Source organism: Ochotona princeps, chromosome 12 (genome assembly GCF_030435755.1).
Source record: "Ochotona princeps isolate mOchPri1 chromosome 12, mOchPri1.hap1, whole genome shotgun sequence".
Taxonomy (NCBI): domain Eukaryota; kingdom Metazoa; phylum Chordata; class Mammalia; order Lagomorpha; family Ochotonidae; genus Ochotona; species Ochotona princeps.
Genome location: NC_080843.1, coordinates 46,538,346 through 46,554,034, shown reverse-complemented (window position 1 = coordinate 46,554,034; position 15,689 = coordinate 46,538,346).

Sequence of the window (15,689 nt, the reverse complement as noted above, 5' to 3'; positions counted from 1 at the left end):
AGGTTCCTGCGGCGAGTCTGCTGCAAGGCGCTGACCCAAGACACCAGGCCTGGCTTCCACAGGGAACTTGTGGATAACTTTCTGGCAAACCAAGAGCAGGAATCCCCTAAGAAGAGCTGCCTGAGAGTTCCTTGAGCCTTGTTTGGATCCTGATGAATAAAAATAATAATTACGTCTAATAAATAAATCAGTAGACAGATAAATAAAATAAATAAATAAAAGCAAATTTTCCATGAGCCTGTCCAATTAGAAATATATTTATTTGTCCTTTGTTTTGATTTACTCTCTAAATAGAAATGTAATGTAGTCTTAGTTCTTATTATAAATATTATTCACGTTCTAAAAATCCTAGACATCTGAAATGTATGCTTGTTTTGGTGGGTATGCTTGTATGTGTATTCTTAAAAAAGGATCATATAATAAATTCCATCCTATAACTGACATTTATTATTCGATAGTTCTGAATACTTTTTTCTGCAATTCCCCATAGACCTACACAATTATTTTAACACCTCAATAGTATCCTGTTCTATGGCTCTACCACCATTTGTTCAGCTCATTTTCCATTTTTTGTCTAAAGGCCTTGCTATTACAAGTTTATTAGGATTCATTTTTCTTTTATCTAGACTTTTATTCATGGATCTAATTATGTTGTAAGGGGGATTTTTTTCTCTTTTCTCTTTTCCACTTCCCTTACCTCTTTTATTTCTAAGCTGCTCCTATGGCATCAGCTTGAACAGTTTTTGTAAGATAAATTCTAGGAAAAGATCTTTTAGCTTTTAGCATTATTGAAGTTGAAATACACTAAACATATATTAATTATTTTTAAAAATTTTTATTTGAAACATAGATTTACAGAGAGAAGGAGAGACAGTGAAATCTCTTCCATCTGCTGAGTCATTTCTCAAACGGCCGCAATGGCATCACTGAGCCAGGAGCTTCTCCTGGGTCTCCCATGCAGGTGCAGAATCCCAAGGCTTTGGGCTGTCCTCGACTGCTTTCCCAGGCCACAAGCAGGGAGCTGGGTGGGAAGTGGAATGGTTGGGACACCAACTGTTGCCAGTATGGGAAATAGAGGATTAGTCAGTTGAGCCAACACGCTAGCCCCTATATTTACTTTTGTTTTTAAATACCCTTGCCTGAGAAGGGGAGAATGTTGTATTATTGCTTTAATTCATAGTTGCTTAATTATTTGGAAAAATTTGTTTTGAGCTGGCGAAAGGAGAAGTGAGTTCTCATCACCTTGTTCACCCTAAATACCTGTAATAGCCGAGCTGGGGCCAAGTGGTGGCAGGAATCCAATCACTTGAGCTGTCCTTCGCAGGGTTTGCATTAGCAGGAAGCTCTGGTCAGAAGTCAGAGACAACGTCCAACCCAGAAACTCTAATCTGGAGCCTGTGTGTCTGAATCCACATCTTCAGTGTTAAGCTACATGTCTGCCTCTTGCACTTCACTGACCAGACTGAACTTGTTAGCCTGTGTTCACAGAACGTTGTTTTCATGTCCAGTTGCCCATTTCCAGCTAATTTTTAAATGCTTTCCTGAATATTTATGAGAGTTTCCTGGGACAGAAGCTAAAAGGTCAAGATCTCCCCGGCTGCTTGGTAGACACCTGCTCCAGGGCTTTTGCTGGCTGGCACAGTGGTGTCACTAACCACGGATGAGCAAGGGCCCAGAGAGGGACAATGACACCAGCTGGACAGATAGCTGGTCTTGGTGGCTGTATCAGTGGGGGACACTGACTCAATCTGGGACACACACACGTAGTCCCAGCTCTGTTGATGGAATAACTGAACGGTCTGAGCTTATCTGGCTGTGGGGCCAATGAGGAAAACAGAAACCTGCAGTGCAGGTTGGTCAGAGCTGCCTTCTGCATGAAAACCTCCGGCTTTCTCTTTAAGAGTGGGTCATGCCTCCCAGACCGTGGAAGACCACCAGCTCCTTGACTTCACGAATCAGGTCGACGAATGCTACCCTCCCTGACCCAAGCCAGGGACTGATGGACTAACACAGGGCGCCATAGCCCAGGGACCTTGACCTTGAGACCGGCTGTCAGTAGTCATCTGGCTTCTGAGAATACAAAGGCAGGCTTCTTTGCTGAGCAGGCGTCGGGGGGAGTGTGGCGATGGCCACGGGGTGCTAAGAGAGGGGCCTGCAGGGTTTCCCCGCGATGGAGCTGCACACCGCTGGGCAGATTCTGAAGGTGACCTTCGGGGAGTTGTCAGCAGCTGTGTTCCCACGCGAGGAGAGGCACCCAAGCGTGTGAGCAGTGGCGCCGCCACCACAGGGGGATGTTTTGAGCAAGAAGTGAGGGGACGTGGGTAAGGTGAGGAGAACAAGGCCTGACAGTGAGTAGCCTTGTAGCTGATTCTTAACTGTTTAGTGTTTGGTTTTTTTTTGTTGTTGCTGTTCTTTCTCATTTCCTTGCAATGCTGCAGTGGCTGAAGGTGCCCGATCTGTCCACAAGAGGGCACTGCCAACACAGCCTTGAGTGAATTTTTTGAGATGAAGATGCTAGAGTGTAGTTCTTTCCTCTGAACCGGCTCATGGGACTTCAGTGTTCCTGCTGAGCCTGAGTGTGGGACACCCCGTTGATCTCTGAGAGAATCCTGCTTGCCCCAGCCACTGTAACTCGGGCAGCCTGCTTGATCCTCCCCCGTTCTCTGCAACTGCAACCGACCCAGGCTAGCCAGTCCTTCAGCTGGCCTAGGCCCTGGGGTTTAGTCCCAAGTGGGAGAGCTAAGAGACCCAAAAGCTTCCTTTTGCCTGGAATCAAAGTGTTCAAAAGAACAGGTAGTGAGGTGGGAGTTAAGAGGATGCCTGGGGACACTCCTATCTCATATTGTAGTGTGTGGGTTCAAATCCCAGCCCCGGCTCCAGGTTTCAGTTTCCTCTCTTCCAGGTAGCAAGTGATAGCCCAAGTAGTAGTAGTAGCAGTAGTAGTAGTAGTAGTAGCAGCAGTAGTAGTAGTAGTAGCAGTAGTAGTAATATTGGATCCCAGCTGCCCATGTGGGAGAGCTGGATTGAGACTTCGACTTCCAACTTCATCCTGGCTGGTCTGGGCTGTTGCAGGTATTTTGGGGAGTGAAACAGTGGGTGAACTCCCCCTACCCCCTCTATCCTTCTCTCTTGCTGCCTTTCAAATAATTAAAAACTGAAACAAAACAGTTTGGGTGATGAGCAGCAGAATTCCCACTGCAATAATCCCAAGTGAGAAAACAGAACAAAGATGGAGTAGATCATGATGAAAGCAGAAAACACAATCTAACCAGAATTCTATGGTGGGGGAGGAAGAGTGTACCTACAGAGGAACAGATCTTTGTGGTCATGTATCTTCTGAAGTGGAACCACACACACACACACACACACTCACAGGCACACACACTATACCTATGTGAGTTTCCAGGTTCTGACGTAAGAATCCTAGAGGTTGGGAGCAGGCATACCACTCGGTTGCTAGGATGCCCATCTGGGTGGCATGCCTGGTGTTGCTCCTGACTCCAGCTTCCTGCTCATGCAGACCGTGGTGGGTATCAGGAGATGGCTTACATATGAGAGCCTGCTGGTCGGACACAGAGCAAGGCATGGTGGGGAGGCATTGGAAAACTGCAGAGCCAGCTTCATTATGTCCAGCTTTATGAATCTGGAAGCCCTCTTTCAGAACATTGTGTGGAAAAGCTGACTAGGGTAGAGTTAGAGTGTGTGTGTGTATGGCCATGCCAATGACAGATTATCACTGTGGGTAAGTTGAGAGATCATGGTGGCCTGGAATGAGTGGAGGTGGTTGACTAATTCTTGTGTGGAGCCAGGAGCCAGGAGATTTTTCCAAGTTTCTTACATGCATTTAGGGACCCAAAGACTTGAGCCACCTTCTACTGCTTTTCCAGGTTGTAAGCATGGAGCTGGATCAGAAGTGGAGCAGCAGCTGAGACTAGAACCGATGCGTATATTGGATGCCGGTACTAGCAGGTGGAGGGTTAGTATACTGAGTCACTGCACAAGCCAAAGAAGCAGCTTTTTAAATAGCTGTAGGGATGTGGGATGTGGTATAGATCATCTGCTCACATTCCTCAGTCAAGATAAGTCCTTGGTTAAGTCTGATAGCAACAGCAGGGACACATATTCCACAGGAAAGCACAGTATATCCCATGGCAATAGGCATGGACATACAATTCTCTTACAGAGAGGGTGCATAGAATTTGAGCAATACACTGCAATCTACCACACATCTCAAAGATATATGCATTTAACCAATCTTTATTGGATATAATTCCTCTCCTATTAAGAAAATAGACATGAAAACAAAAACATGGCTATCATGCTCTAAATTTGTTTGAACATTTTCTCTATGAAGTTTGGAGTTTTTCTGTTAGCATTATTCAAGTTCTGAACCAAGAACTATCTGTTAACAATCTACAATGAGATAAGAATCATGGTCTGGAAAGTAAAACACCACCCTGCTTCCTTCATCATGAAGGTCTTGAGACGAGAAGTAAAATGATGACAGAACTGAACACTGCTTGCTGATATACTTGCCTAACACCTTGGCCTCCATCCTCATGTTGTCACAGGCAGATGCCAAGTAGTTTGTGGACTAACAGTGGTCCACAAACCATGTTGTGCTGTGTAGTGATCTTGTCCATAGATTATTCAATTATGGAAAGTTTATTTGAAGGTAGACCCACAGAGACAAAGGTAGAAACAGATTTTCTCTCTGTTGGTAGTGTCTGCCATGGCCAGACCTGAGCCAGTCCAAAACCAGGAGCTGGGAGCTTCTTCTGGGTCTCCCACGTCACTGCAGGGGCCTCTGCTGTGCTCCCAAGTGCATTAGCAGGGAGCTGGATCAGAAGTGGAGCAGCTGAGACTCAACCTGATGCCTATGTGGGATGATAGTGTCACAGACAGTTGCTTAACCTACTATGCCATGGTAGTGGCCCCATCCATGTCTGTCTCTTGCTTGCAGAATGTTTTGGGGATTTCAATTACTTAGAAGAGGCAACATGAGGTTCTGTGATGCTTGGCATGGTGGCAGACAGTTTGTGGTCTCCTTGCAACATCCATCATCTTGTTTGATGCAACTCTGTTGCTGTGGAAGAGATGTTGCAGCACAACTTGTCCCCTCTAATGCACTTCCTTATGCTCAGGCATAGGACTTTGGAGTTGGATATTTGGTCTTGAGAACTTCACCTGTAGAATTCTGTGTGCGGCAACACTGTAATGTGACTTTTAGTAGTGTGGGATTCATCTCAGAAGAGGCAAAAAAGCAGAGGGGGAGGCTCAGCTAGGTTTTGATATAGACATCCCATTGCATCGATGTTGGCTCTCCCTTTCTTGTGATGACACAGATGTTGGTGTCAGCACCCTGGCTGGTGAGAAGAGGAAGAGGGCAGACTCCTTTCTGGTTCTCAGAAACCTTTTTTCTGGAACAAACCATAGCATTGTGGGAAAGTCAACACTTGCAGCTTTTTTCCTGTGTTACTATTTCTTCTCCTTTCAGGAATAAAACCACCAAGGCCAATTCTTGGTAAAATAGTGAAGTACTTAGTCTATTTGGGATTTATGCCATGTCTGCTGCCCACAAAATTCAGAAGGATTACCAAATTCAAGCATGAGAAAGTGGAAGGTAAAATAAAGATGAAGGAGGGTATTTGGCAAATTGCAGAAGATGCTGCTTTAAATGTTTTTTTAGATTTGTTTTTGACACAGTTTAATAGGCACTGGGGTCTCCCTTCCCCTTCTCCAAGCTCCCTCCTCTCCCCTCCCCTCCCCATGTCCCTCTCCAGTCTTTCATTGAGTGTATTTCATGAATTTTCACACGTTCATCTTGCTGTCACTGAGATGTCTCCTAGCAATGTAGGAGATTCTCAACCGTTTCACTGCGAGTCCATCCCTGCCCTGTATGCCCGGGGACATATCTCTCTCTGTTTCCACCTATGAACATACTTATTTCTGCCGCACTTCCACTATGAATCCCGTTATGTACAGTCTACTACAGGGAGAAAAAATAGCGAACCTCATCCCCATGAAGTTGACGAACTTGTAACAAAGGTATCAATGTGACTTTAGGGTGGTGAAGACTGTCCAACATCTTCCTGTATGAGTAGATGCTAGCGTGTGTCCTGCGCGGCTCTAATGAAAGCACCATAAGGATATCATTACTTATGGGCAGTAGCAATGACAGTGGTAAAGAGGGGCATTGACAATCTCCATTGATTACAAGAAATCAGTCTCTTATGGATGATTGATTTATAGGTCTCATTTCAAGATCTTATTATGAAAGGTACGAAGATGTTGCTTTTATGTCTGCATCCTGTATCAGGTTACCTGTTTCAAGTCTCCCCTCCTCTTCTGTGTCCAGCTTCCTGCTAATGCCCGTGCTTGCTTGGAAGCAGTAGCTGCTGGCTCAAGCACTTGGGTGCCTGCCATCCTCACGAGAATCCTGTACAGTGTTCTTTGCTCTTGGCTTCAGGCTAGCCGAGCCCCAGCTGTTGTGGGCAACTGAAGAGTGAATTAGCAAACGAGAACCAGCAGCTCTTTTTCTGTCTGTTCCTCTGTCTCTGTATCTTCCTTTGCCTCCCCCTGTCTGTCCCTCTTCCTTTCAAATAGATAAAATATATAAATAAAATTATTTAAAGTAAAGATGAAATAACCACAGTTAGACATTATTTTCTCATATTAAACATTTGAAAAGACAATTCTTAATGTTTTGCTGAGGGTGGGGTGGAAAAAATGAGCATGCAGCCTACTGGGTATGAGGGGGTACCAAGCTTTCAGAATATAAATTGATTTTTATATAATATACATGTTTTTACTAGAACTCTGAAATTATGCTATTTGGAATCCATCCTTTTTAACTTTACTTGTTAAGAAAATAGAGGTGCTAATAGGAACTATTTCATGGAGTGATATGAGAATTAGATAATGGGCTAACTGGGATACACTGTGTGTTCCACAATTGCTAGGCATAATTGTCGATGAAAATCTAAGTCTTCTTAAACAAAACTTAAAGTGTTGTGGCACAGAAACGTTAATCTCTGGCAGCTCCATGAGGTGGAAGGAGCCTAAAAATCATTTTAGGAAATGAGCTTTAGTTGCTCTTGCCATCCTCCACCTACCCACCTCCTCTTCAGTTCCTGGCTAAATCTCTAAAGATGTCTGGAAGTTATGCAAATTGGAGGTCATGATTTAAGTTGGAGAAGCTGTCATTAAAAAAAAAAAGTGGAGGACTGTTTGGCATAAGAAGTATTCGTGTTGTTTTTATGGGTTGCTTTTGCAGCATACTTTATGTCCTCTTGAGGAAAAACCAAGGGAGCCGAGATACTTGGAGTTGTACGTCTGATGTGGGCTTGTCATTCTTCCCTAGTGGGGCCGTTGTAGGACCTGGGTCTACTGGGAAGCATTCAACAGGCTTTGAAAATGGAGCTTTCCTGCTTCCAGAGCAAAGTGGATCCAGATTATTTTTGCCTGATAATGATCAGGCTGTGGCTTAGATGGGCAACTCGAAGCCTGCTGGGAATGAAGGGAAAGTGTGGCTGTTTGGGAGAGCTGAAAAGCTGTGTATTAGGAGTCACGGAGAGTAAGACAAGAAGCTCCACGCCGTAGTCATGGCCAGAAGCCTAGTCACTTGGGACCCTCAGAAAAGGGAATTGTTTAACGACGAGGCAGAGTAAGAGAGCAGTGCAACCTGTGGGGAGCAGACATGGTTGACCAGCAGGATCCTAGTGCAGCGTGCTCATGCACCTGACAGTGTTCCTGAATGGCATCTTTATTATTAACTCCCATGGACACAGGCATGGACACATATGCTTCCCCTCCTCCTCCAAGCTATGAACAGAATATACTGGAGAGACAGATGGTTCCCTCAGCTTCCCAGCACAACTGTAAACCCAAAGAGCATTCATATTCCAGGGAACCCCAGTGTTCTTGGAGGAGTTCCCTGTCATGTGCTTGGAGCAGAGGTCTTGCCAAAATGAGTCAACTCTAAGTCCTCAAACCGAGAGTACTTACTGTAGCATATTACCTATGGTGATACTGTTTTCCTACTTTTTTTAAAAACAGGACATACCATCCATTTGTGTCCATTGAAGATTATAAATTCCTCTAATTCCATTTTCTCTGCGTGCAGTGTGTGAGGGAGTCTGGGGGAGGGGACAAGAAGATAGATCTAATAGTTAGAATAACAGACATTTCCAGCATGATCTTGGAATGCATTCAGGTGGTGCTTAAATACAAGGACATTTAGATGTTCTTTAAGCTTTGCCAAAAGGAACAGTGTAAATCATTTTGGGTTTCTTTCTTGGTGCTTTGCCAAATATAAAGGGAAAATGGAAAGTTCCAATTAAGCAGTTCTTTCCATGATATATAATGTCATAAAGAAATGCCCTTGTTAGAGTGCCGTTTCAAGGACTGCCTGGTATCATGTTTTTTAAACTAAAAAAGTCCAGTTAAGGTCAGTTGGAAATCTGGTACCCCAGCAGATACTTCCAATTAGATAATGACATTTTGTGGCTGTCTCTATATCTGGCCAAGACCTTATTGAGATTATTGATCTGCTTGATGGGCCAAATCATGCATTACTTTAAATTACTTAGGTCAAGCTTGCATTTGAGTATTTTACTCTTAAAATTAAAAGTGACTGGAAAAAGCTACCATGACCCAGAGATCAAGAGGTGCAATTAGTGAGTGTCTCTTTTTAGGGGGAAAAAAACTATGCTACCCGTAAAAGAAAAGTAAAGGGTGGAAATAAAACTATTTTTACCACTTCAGGTAAGGTTATTGTCTTCACTATATTTTTTCAAATTATGGTGTTTTATCTGAGTTTTTAGGAATATTCTACTTAGCTCCCTAAAGTTTAAATGTGAGTAGAACACAGTGATGATGGCATTCTGGAGATATGACTGTCTTCTGCAGAAATTCTCAGTATGAACTTTCTTCATTTGAAACCTAATGAACGTTTAATTGATTCAGTTATTTCTCATGATCAGACAAGTCCAGTGAGTTGCTTTTGAAATGTTTAGGTTACAGAGACTCTCACACCCTTTTGTATCATACAGCATTGTCATTGCAGCAACAGTGCCTGTAATCACACAGTGTGTGATCACTGCATCCCAGATTCATAGCCAAGTGAGGGTAGCAATGTGCCATGCATGAATCACACAGTGGTTAGGGTCTGTGATCAGCTGTATCTGTCCACCCTCAACCTCTAGGCCCCAGTTCCACTTTGTTCCACAACTGACTTGCCGTATTTTCTGATCCATTCAGAGTGGTGGGTGTCTGAGTGGCAAAAGAAATTAGGGGTAATGGGCATGGTCTTGAGTCACTGGCATGGTCATGACATAGTATTTGGCATTTCAGCTTGGTGAATATTGTGGGTTTCTTCGAGAGTCTCCCAGTCACCAAGAATCCCTACCATTTGCAATAAAATGGTCCCATTGGGAGATGACTATGCTAAGTAAAATAAGCTAATCCCAAAAGGAAAAATATCATGTTCTCTGTAATATAAGGCAGATTTCATGCAAAATAAAAGGTGCATTGATATATAGGTGAGCAAGAGCATACATATATTCTCACAGGTGAACTGTGTAATGGAGACTAGTTTACCAAAAAGTGAACATACATTTTAGTAGGCACCTCTACTCCTAAATAAAAGGAGGAATCCCAGTGAAACAGTTAAACACATCCAGACAATATGGTACTAGGCTTTCTATCTTGTCTATATTTACAATTCCATGATGTACTTAAATAGCAGAATGTTAAACTTGTAATTGCTACTAAAGGACTCTGCTATGGTAAGAATATGGGGAGAAACAGTAGAAAGGGAAAATTGGATAGGAGAAAGGGGAGGGCAGAGGGAATCCCTATACTTACAAAACTGTATTGTGAAAAATAATTTAAAAATAGTAAAAATTAAAAAAAATATTTATATGGTGGCTCACATGCAAACAAAGAAAAGCTTAGCCCACTAGGTTAAATCAACAAGGATTCAGAGGCTGGGATGAGTGTTAATAGTGATTGGTAAAGTCTGCAGAGAACTGGGGCAAGATTGTTATGCGAATCTGGAAATGTGCCCAGCAGAGGCTAGGAGGATTGAATAATAAGCCAGATATCACATTCCTGGCCTGCTGTTTTATAAGATCTTTCTGCTGGTTTTTTTTTTTAAAGATTTACTTTAAATTTTTTGTTGGAAAGTCAGATATACAGAGAGGAGGAGAGACAGAGAGAAAGGTCTTCAGTCCGATGATTCACTCCCCAAGTGACCGCAATGGCCAGTGCTATGCCGATCCAAAGCCAGGATCCAGGAACTTCTTCCAGGTCTCCCATGCGGGTGCAGGATCGCAAAGCATTGGGCTGTCCTCGACTGCTTTCCCAGGCCACAAGCAGGGAACTGGATGGGAAGTGGAGCCACTGGGATTAGAACGGGTGCCCATATGGGATCCCGGGGAGTTCAAGGCAAGGATCTTAGCTACTAGGCCATGCCGCTGGGCCCTATGCTATTATTTTATAATAGTAATTAAAAACTCCACTGTAGGGCACCTGTAGAACTAGTGGCTAAGATAATCCTACAGTTTCTCCAGAGATTTGATATCATAAATTTGGGTTGAATCTGAGAAGCTGCATTTCAGCAAGCAAACAAATGACGCCAAAGCTTTTCCTATATTCTATAATAAACACAACAACAGAAACTACCAGAAGGGAGACTCTTGTGCACGTAGATGCATGCACTTGGTGCATAGGCAAATGAAAGAAGCCGGCATTATCTCTAAGTTGAAGTAGGCAACTGAATGAAGTAATAAGAAGTAAACTTACTTTTTACTGTTATCTTAATCTTTTCTGAGTTGGGTACAGCAGCTGCTATTACTTATTTAAAAAAATATGTGATTATCCCATTTCCCAGTTGAGTAAAACTGTCCATACCTTTGTACATATCAGCTATTTCATTTCTAAGGGGATTGATGCCAATGATTTATCTAAATAAGCACAAAGGACAAAGTTATTTTTGTGACAACAAAGTTCAAATTTCATTAGTAGCTAATTGCTGAAATAAGCTATACGTTGTTCACAAGGGTAATATATAATAAAAAGAATGTAAGCTACTTAATGTACTGGTATGAAACTTCCTCTCTGAAACTTCCTTTCTGATTGCAGAAAGGAGCATAGGTTATGTTACTATTATATAACTAGAAAAGAGATCTATTTTGACTTAAATGTTCATAAACTATTCTGGAAAAATACAGAAAGAGATTAATATCCTTGGTTTCCTCTGAGATGGGAAATGAACACTGGACATTGGATTCAAAGAAAGAGTATATTCTTTTTTTTTTTGAAAGAGTATATTCTTTTGTATCATTTGAATTATGCTGCTATGCTTCCTCTACTTTGTTCAAAAAACTGCTTGGTAGATACCTTTCTATGTCAAGGAAAAGCAAATCATTTAATTTTTAAAATAGGTGATTTTTGGAGATGATAGATGGACATAAAGAGGAATGGATGATAGAACTAACTTGGAAGGCAAATAGAAAAATAGGAAACACTTGCATGAAACAGTTTGGTCTCCTGAACTAGTTGTCTCTGAAGTCACATGCATGAACTAAAGCATTTGTTTTTGTTGTTTGTGTTGATTCAAATGGGTTCTCTTGTGCATAATCCAGATTCCTTGGAAAACAGCCCGGCTCTTTGTTGGTACTGTATGTTACAAGTTCATTTCCTAATGTACTGTTTGCTGCTAAACATTATTTATAATGGTTTGGGCTGCACAGGTGTTTAAGATTTTTGTGCAGTAAGTTTCATCTTTTCTCTGGAGTTCTATTTCCTGCTTTAAAATATCAGTCTTACTCTGGATTGACTGCATTTCTTCAGATCCATGATTTAATTTGTCCCCTTAGCTCTGAAACAAAATTTTTGATGTGACATGAGGCAGATATACAATTTTTAAAAAGTTGATAATGCCCCCCACTGTAGATAACAGCCTAGGCTGCATTATATCTAGGCAAGTGTTATACTGCTTGGATAAAAGCAGCTCATAGTTGGGCAGGCATTGAGGGCCTGGTTAATGCCAGATTTGTGTTCACTATTCCAGTGTGCCAACATGGTGGCCTATTCTTTTTTTTTTTTTTTTTTTTTTTTTTTTAGTAGACAGGATCTGAGGATCATGCAAACTTGCACATGAGTCCTGGGTAGGCAAGTGGGGTCCCAGGGTGGCACGGCACACCACCAGAGGACCAGGCATGGAGGGCCGTTGATTGCCCAGGGAAGTGAGTCTGGAGATGTGTGGGAGGGAGGACTGTTGAGGGAGAATGTGACAGGTGAGGAGTGACTTCTGGGAGACTTCCATCAACCAGATTCCTGCACTTGCAGGTAAATGAGCGGGCTGAGACCAAGAGGTTTAAAGGAGGGAAACTGGAAGACTCTTAGGGGCCAAACCAATATACTTACCAAGGTGGGATACCTGAGTTGGGATTGCTGGTATCAACCACTGCCTACCGGCATACATGAAATTCATTGCTGAGGGGCATGCCTGGCAGGGCTTGACCACAGTACCCACCAGTGAGTGTTGGGGCAGAGGAGGTGGACCATGACATTAACCAGCTCATGAAGGAACTGGGCTTGAGAACAGATTCTGTGGGAGATCATGGGCTCACCCCTTTGTGACTGCCATACCAGCTGGTATGCTTGAGGGCTGGGGTGCTGGCAGGCTGAACTAGGCATGAACATGGAACACAACAACTGTCCTGGTTGGGAACAGGCTGGGCTGGTCCGGGCTATAGCACCCGCAGACACACCCAGATTTGGGTGTGGGGATAGCCGGGCTACAACATCCCCCAATACACACTAAGGCCGACATTGTGGGGGCAGATTGCCAGGTAAGGCCCTAGCACTACTGGCACATGTAAAATCTGGGTCTGGGAGTGGCTTGGTGGGAGAGCATGGGGAACACCTGCTGGTGGGCTGTATCTCTCACTGGTGAGCATGTGAATCAGGGCTGGGTGTTTGTCAAGTTGCACAAGGCTGTTCTATATGTTGGCAGATGTGTGGGTTGGCTATGTAGAGGCTGGACCAGGCAGGGCCAGGCCAAACCATAGCACACTGGCATGAGTGGGAGTCAGGATGGGGTGCAGGCCATGCTGGGCTAGGCTAGACTATCAATCATACCTACCAGTGTGCATGAAAGCCAAGGATGGGAACAGGCTGGACATGGCTAGTCTGTAGCACTCACCAGTGGGAGTTGGGACTGGGTGCAGACCAGGTCAGGCCAGGCTGCAGCATCTGATGGCAAAGGACAAGTTGGGTAATGGGTAATGCTGGACAGGACTGAAGCAACCACTGGCATGTACAAGACCTGTAGTGGCTGGACATGGCTGCAGCATCTCTCAGCATGGGTATGGACCGGGTCTATGGTGTGCCAGATTGAGCTAGGCTCCAGCATCTCGTGATGCTCACAAGAGCCAGGATAAGTGTAGGACAGGCTGGACTAGGTCTGGAACTCATTGAACCATGTGAGCATTGGGTCAAGGAGTGGACCAGGTATGTCTGGGATGTAGCACCCAACAGTGAGAGCCGGAATGAGTGTGTGCTGGTCAGACTAGGCTACTGTTCTTGCCAAGACAAGAGGTGGGCCAAGTCAGGCTGCACCAGTGTGCGTGAGATCTACCACTGGGAGTTGACCTGAGAGAGGAGCTTGGGGAACTCCTCTGTCAGGACACATTCCTTGCAGGCAAGTGCAAGAACCAAAGCAGCCCAGACCAAGTGAGGTTATAGTACCTGCTGGTATATGTATGTTTCAGGTTGAATAAGTTCACAGTACCCACTGGTAGATGTGAGATGCAGGTCAGTGTACAGTATAGGCTGGATTGGGCCACAAAACCACTCACTTCACATTAGGGCCAGGACTAGCGGCTATCTGGGTTGGGCTAGGCTGTAGTACCCACCACCATGAGCTGGAACTGGAGGCAGGCTGAGCTAAGCTAGGCTGCAGAACCCACTGTTGGATACTGAGGTAAGGTGAATCATTCCAGTCTGGGCCGCAGCACCTACCAGCACACATAAGACCCAGAATGGGAGGTGAGTGCAGCTGGGGAGCTCTGAGGGCTCCATGCTGGGCCACTGCTTCTGCTGGTGAGCATGAGTGTTGGGACTGGGGGCCAGACCAGGTTGGGCAGGGCTACAATACAAATTGGTCTGCATGTGAACTGGGTTAAGGGGAGAACCAGGGTGACCTAAGTGACCGTATCCACTTGTGAATGCATGAGCCAGAGTAAGAATAGGCTGATTGGGCTTTGCCACAGCATCAGCTGGCAAGTACTGGGCCTGGGGGCAAGTCCTGTCAGACTAGAACGTAGAACCATCCTGAAAGTATAAAATCCAGGGCTTGGAGTGGACCCAGTTGGAAAACTGTGGGCACATTTCTGATGGGTTGCAACTCCTACTGGTGACCATGAGAACCAGGGAGGGGGCAGGCCTGGCTAGAAAGGTCCAGTGGCACCCACCAGCATGAATGTGGACTGGATAGTGAGGTCAGTCAGACTGAGGTAGGCTCCAATGGCCATTGATATGTATAAGAGCTGAATGGGGTGTGGGACAGACTGGACCAGTCAGCTGCACACTGGCATGCACAGGAACCAGGGCTAGGGTTGGGCCTAGTGGAAGTTACTGGGAGTTGATCTGACTAGGCTGCAGTTCCCACTAGTGTACATGAGGGCTACATGGTAGACAGAGTTAGGCTGTGCCACAATATCCATTGGTTTGCATACAGGATGGGGCTGGGGACAGAACTGAACAGGTGATTGCAACTTCCAGTGTGTGCTTATGCTGATGTGGGTGATGGACTGAGTCAGATCCCACACTGGCTGATACACAAAAGAATCATGTTGGGGTCATCTCTGATGAGGTTTCTTTGGGACTTCTCTCTGCTCCACCCACTCAAACCAAAACTCAACATGTTTTAATAAATATATTTCTTCTTCCAAGAGATATTTCAGGGAGACAATGAATATTGCTTTTATATTTTTTCTGAGTTAAGCTGTTAACATTCTAAATTTCATGTATATTGTGGCAGTCCTGCTCAAGCGGTTTTGATAGTTCAACAGTTCTGAATTGCAGTCGATTTCAACACTCTAATCATGCTAAAATCTTTCTAGAAGCCACTGGCTGACATAGTTCACCTTAGAGTCTCCATTTACCCAGATAATCACTGCCAGCACTTGGCTGGGGTAGTTGATCAATTTGTTCTGTTCTCCATTCTCTGTTATGGTACCAGGTGTCCTCCACATGCTCCAATGTACTGCCATATCCTCAATTAAGCACTAGTTCTTTAAGCTTCAAGGTTTGCTATTTGTGATGCTAATTTCCAGTGCAATTTTGTAAGTTCTATTCTATTTTGTTGTTGGGTGTTAGTGAAGGCCTTGGTAAAAGCTGATGCTAGCCTGTGGAATGTAACACCTAGAATCTTGTTCTGATAGCATGAAGGTCAAGGCAATCATTAGAGATTGTGTCATTTTTAAAGAGCTCAAATGAGGAAGTCAAACAACTGAAAATGAGTCTGGAGTTAATCTTTAATTCTCAAAAGCAATGCATAGCTGAGATGGTTGGTACTGGATAGAATTCCACAGAAATGAAGTGTACTTGGATACATGAGGACATAACAGTAATGTACTTGGACATGTGCAACAAGTTTAAACTCCAGCAATAACTCT